We start from the raw sequence: 6,000 nt of genomic DNA, 5'->3' as shown, positions 1-6,000 counted from the left end.
CTGATGTCTACCATCAACCTGCGTGCAGGTCAGGTTCTGTGCACTTTCAACATCACCACTACTAACCTGTGAGGAAATTGCATGATCACCTTCACCACCACCTCCACAATCACCATCAACATCATTACCCCCACCATCACTGTCGCCATCATTATTGCCACACCCATGGCCATCTTCATCATCAGCACCAGCGCCGTCATCATCATCGCTTTCACTTTCATCGGAACTTTCACCTTCCATCTCCATTGGAACACCTAGTGATTTTAGCAACACTTTGTCTTTTACTTGAGCAATTTTCTCAATCGCTTCATGGATGGCTGAGACTTCATCCAATGTTTGCTCTACTTGGGATAAAGTGGTGCCAATATCACTAAACCCATACTTTTCTTTTGCCTTGGTGTTAGATAAACCAGTTGCCCTAACAACGGCATACTTGAGGCGTTTTCTCTCTGCATCAGACTCTGCAATTTGAAGAAGACTGTTCATAGTTTCTTTGGTAAGCGGCAACGATGGCTTCGCTGTTTCACATTTAATCCACTGGTTTAAGAGCGTTTGCATTATTGGATACTTCACTCGATCTTGTTTTTCCACTAAGAAGATGGAGTAGCTACCTCTGCTTCGATTTCCAATCCCTAGACTTGCTAATGGCATTTGAAGCATCCTCCTTCGAGCATGCCAAGATTTGTAAGTTGCATCTGGATATGCCATTTCAAATGCTGACCTTAACTTCAAAAAACCTTTCTGTAGCACTTCATTTGCAACCTGAAGCAAACCACAACAATTTTTACAAGGTTGTTTGTGTGTGGTACTGCACACTGAAGAACGAACATCAACATACTCCTCCAAAGAGAGCCCTTCAAATACAGAAATACAAATATCCTGTCCAACAGCCGCACATTTCGACAACTCACGTTTTTGTTCCCGATAATAAATAGCAACAAGTTCTTCTCTGACCCCCCTCACATTGTTTGCTGATGTGGAGGGGTTTCCTGAAAATCCTGCTTACTAATACCAGCGGGTTCTTCGGCAGTACAATCACCAGCATCATCAGACTCTTTCCTGGGGCTTGTACTTTCACATTCTGTAGTAGATTCTGAGGTGGAAATGATGCTAGTATCACTCTCGCTGGACGTGCTGCTCATACGTCTGAAAAGGAAAGGAAGCTTCTGATTCCCCTCTGTTTGTTTCACATTAGTTTCCTTGTGTTGTTTTTTCTGCTTTTTCTTGTGGTACCATGAAGACTTATTCTCTCGTTTTTGCAACTCTAGCAATTGATTCTGGATAGTTGCCTTTTCCTTCCTTACTTTTATCGTTTCTCCAAGTATTTCATCACACTGCTTGTAATTCTGAAGGGAGCACGCCTTATCCAAAAGCTGCTGCTTTACGCGAAGGCGACTGTCTAATGTCTCCAAATTATCTTGCAACAGCTTTATTTCACGTGCCCTCTCTTCTGCGTCAATTTTCTTTCTTTTACAAGGAGGCTCGTCAGATTCACTTGACATGTGTTTTGATCTTGAATGCCCTTTTTTAAATAGGTAGCCATCGGTGGTAACTTTATCCCTAGCCATTGTAAGCAGCTTCCCTGTAGGGTTAAATAGGGAAGTTAAACCACCAAACTTGACTGTAAGATAATTCCCACATTCCTGCACAATGGAAACTTGCCCCTATTTTTTAAATTGGTAGCACCGGTTATAAATTATGGTTTTGAACTTCTCATTTACAAAAAGAACTTAGTGTGGAATAGTACCCATTGTAATACCAGCACTATACACTAAAACCCTCTAGATTTAATTTGGGACTTGCCAACTTTGATTTATCTGACCAATCTTTTAACAGAAGATGACCAAGTGAACTTTGGGGGTAAGTATAAGCTTCCTTGTATAATATTTGAAAGAAAAAATGTTGCAGTTGATAAAAACTGCCATCCCACTATACCAATAATGCAACTACAAGACAAACAGTAATGTACTCTCTACAAGTTTTGAGTTTCATATTTAGAAATGCATGCCTGTGATATATACAAAAATTACACCTACCCTTATCAAACACTACATCAGGGTTTTCCTTTGCTAAAACAATGGCAGCATTATTAACCGCCACTTGATATGGTGTAAGGCTCCTTCCAGATTTGCCATATATCTTAGCTTTTTCTTCAAGTTCACTCTGGGGTTGGTCTAATTGTAACATGTCCTATATGAGGAAGAGCAGAAAAGAAGTGAAATTTCATCATCTTACAACAGCACATATATATCTGTATACATGTTATACAATCCCAATATTTTTGCTTCAGCATAATGAAAGAAAACATTAGAAACAATGAAATATATGTAATATCTTCTTTACATAACTATACTTAATATTATCACCACTTCCTGTTTATATTTTTTTAATTTATGAAAAATGACCATTTGGGGGGTAAAGGTTTTTAATGAATGTCATACCTCTTCTGTTGGTTTCCGTAGTTTTAAAGTGCCACCGAAATTATCAAGACGCATATATCCATCTGTGGTCGATGTTCTCTCTGTGTTCCTTTTTCCTTTTTTTTCTTCCATGTTTTGTGAAACACTTGCTTGTGAAATAGGAGCCCAAGATTCGTCTTCTTTTAAGACCATCAGAACTGTGTTCTTGTCAAGAGCCTTCACAACGTCATCCTCATCAACCACACTCCCATCCTCTTCCAAAACAATGCTGTCTCCGTTTAACTTTTCCTTGCCTGTTAGTTTATAAAGACAAAACGAATTGACCATTATATTTTGGTTTATAAAGATGCACAACATATTTGTTAAATTTTTTTTTCCACAAAAAAATATGCTACAGAATCTGTATAACACACACAAGTGTTTTAATCCACTGCAATATGCTCCTAATAACATCCATTTTATTACCATAGAGTGCACAAGGATAAGTCATATTCTCACACTAGACTACACATCAAGCTTAGAAATTGTATAAACTACAGTATCAAATTTTAGATTTATATGTACAAAAAAGCAAAAGGGGAAATGTCAATCAACAATATAGGCACAAACGTAATCATATATCTTTTATATCAAAAAAATAGTGAGTAGTGCTTTGTTTAAAAACAGTAAGCTTATGCAGTATTTATTATAAAGTTCGTTTTAATATTAAAAACTCAACACTGTAGTACAAGAGTTGTATTAAATATCTGCTTCACGTACCTTTCTTTTTTAAATCAACCATTGACTCCGCTACAATGCTGTAGCGGAGTGTTCTGCACGCGCTGCAGATTTTTAAAAGAGGCATTGTCCTAGTCAATGGATAGAAAACATTAGAATGTATGAATGAATTCCAAGCCTTGATTCTCTGACGGAAAGCGAGACATTATCAAAAATCCACACAATCCCCACAGAGTAAGGTGTTCCATCAATTTATATTGACAACCAGTAGTGAGAAGCAGTGTTTTTGTTTACAGAAACGAGTGCTTACCTCAAAAACAGCCGTGCTTTCCAGCCAGCGCTCCAGTGAATTCCAAGATGGCCGGCACAGACGTGACTAGCTACCAGTCCTCTTCGCAAAAAAAAAGCAAACGTCCCCACCCTGGGGCCCTGATTCTAAGTCAAACTCCCGAGGGTGGGGAAGGCAAAAGAGGTCAAATGCCCCACATATGCCCGGGGTCCCCCCCCTCGGGCTTAACATTGATAGGTGCATTACAAGGGGCGTTTACAAGAAGTATACTGCCATTTTGAAATCAGGAGAAGGCCTTGCGCAGCCAAAGATGAAAGACACTGGCTAAGGTTGTTAAAACGACTGTTCATCATTGTCTGTTCCAGAGACCCCGTCAAAGCTGGATTTATGGAGAACGTTTTGAGATTTAAAACCCGAAAATGAAGGAGGCAATTGTTTTTCTTTCAATGCTGCCATCGATGGGTGAGTGGAGCCAGTATTAATATAATATTTGTTTTTTCTCAGCGCTGGGGTTTCATTATTTCATTTGGCCTACTGCTAAAATCATGGTAGCTCTTCTTCCTCGGCTTCATCGTACTCATTAAGGAAATTTATACCTCTGTGGCCTGTGACGTTGGCGATATGTTCTGTACTCACAATCTTTGCTTTCTCCAGCTTCCTGACTCTTGTTTTTCTTGCACAATGATTCGTAAAAATTTTCTCACTTTCTTTAAGGCTAGTACCAGCTACGGATACTTTCATTATATTAGTTATCGTATTTTCACCCATTGATTTAGTTTGGACCAGATGTTTAAATTTGTGGGTTTCGTTTGCTGCTTAGGTAGAAAAAAAAACATACCATCGCATGGATGTTTTAACAGAGATCTTCGCTCCACCAAAGACTCAAAGAGAGTAACCAGACACCTTTCTCCTTCAACAAATAACGTACGTGACCTGAAATCCCTATTGTTATCATGGAAAACTTGTATCCTTGTATCCTTTAAATGCCTGAGAAGTGTAGCTGTCATGGTTTGCATGTGATTGCAACCATTTTGGTTCTTTATTTTTTTACTTTAGCATGGTCTGTTGCAAGTAGCGTGTTTTTTAGTTTCTCTGGCTCATTTTCCTCGATTTTGTTTACATTTAGCCAGAAAAACGCACTTTTTACTTAGTTCAGGTTTTTGGAACATTTTTTTAACTTTTCTATTGTTGTTTTGCGTACAAAATTAAATCCCGTCATCATCTGCTGAAAACCAGAGCCATTTGCTTGAATTTTACTGTTAAAAAAGCTCTAATATGATTGGTTCTTGGTGGTTTCTTTTGTGTTTTCAGCCAATCAGAAACCATGTGTAATTTGCACTCATGTTACAAGTTTGCACTCGTGTTTCAGAAGAACTGCACTCCTTTCTCAGCCAATCAGAATTGAGTAATTTTTTCTGTATATAATTAAACTGGTAAAACTGCCCAAAAAACATGTACAACTTTTTCTGCCTTTAGAACAGTCACTATTCCTAGAAGTCAATATCGACAGCAAGCTTCCTGCTTTAAGTTTAGTTATAACTTATATAACTTAACATATTGTCTGACAGTTACTCCAGGCTGTCAACCACTTAGTTATTCCATATTGATGTTACAACATGAACTACAGGTATCTGACAGATGTTCTGGATCAAACCAGTTCTGTACCTCTGTACCTCCCAGCACTTCCTTTATTAAGTTATTGGTAGAATTATAAACAACTTATTATGGAGGCAGCGTGGCAGAGTGGTCAGGGTGTCGGACTCCAATCCTGCGGTCACAGGTTTGAGTACCGCTCTGGTGACTTGGTGGCTTTGTTCTCGGTCGTCTTGAGTACAAATCCTCAGCCATGCTCTTAAATAGCCATATGGTTGCATCCTGCCAGTTGGGGTTCTTAATCCTGTAACGTTGTATTTGAATTATTTGTTTCTAACTATTTGAGTGGAGTGCCTGAAAACTAGGTAGATAAGCTAAGTGCACCTTCCACTATAAACACGGCTTTAAACTTAAATTCCATCCAAACTTAACAGAAATTATTTTAATTAAAGGGGAGACATTTCATTCAACAGTGACTCTTGTCTACATTTTGCAATAAGCTGCCTTACTGCTGCATGGAATGCAGTCAAATGAAATGCATTGCCTCCAGGTTCTTCCACAAACAGTTTAGCCACCCACTGTATACATGCTGCACTAACCTTCTGACTTATCTTCCAAGAACTGTGTGCCACCATTCCATAAACTTCAATTTTCTTCTTAAGAGCTTCTGCCTGAGAGACCGGGGCAGGCTTGGAAATAGGGGTCGGCCGATTTGGCTCAAATTTGGTACACTTAGTTGCTATGGAGACTTATGCAATATGCCAAAGTTTCAGCTCCATTGCTCTTATTTGGGCTGAGTTCTAGATGTTACCCTTTTTGGGGTCCCCCAATGCTTTTTTTATAGCCCATTTTGGACACTTTTCAATACTTTGATTACAATGTCAGGGATATTTTAAGCCAAATATAAACTCACTTCTTATTATCTCTATCCTTAAGGGTTTTAAAGCAAAACATATGGATTTAATAAATATTTCTGTTGTT

This window comes from Porites lutea, chromosome 4 (assembly GCF_958299795.1).
Source record: "Porites lutea chromosome 4, jaPorLute2.1, whole genome shotgun sequence".
NCBI classification, from domain to species: domain Eukaryota; kingdom Metazoa; phylum Cnidaria; class Anthozoa; order Scleractinia; family Poritidae; genus Porites; species Porites lutea.
Note: the sequence above shows the minus strand (reverse complement) of the source record.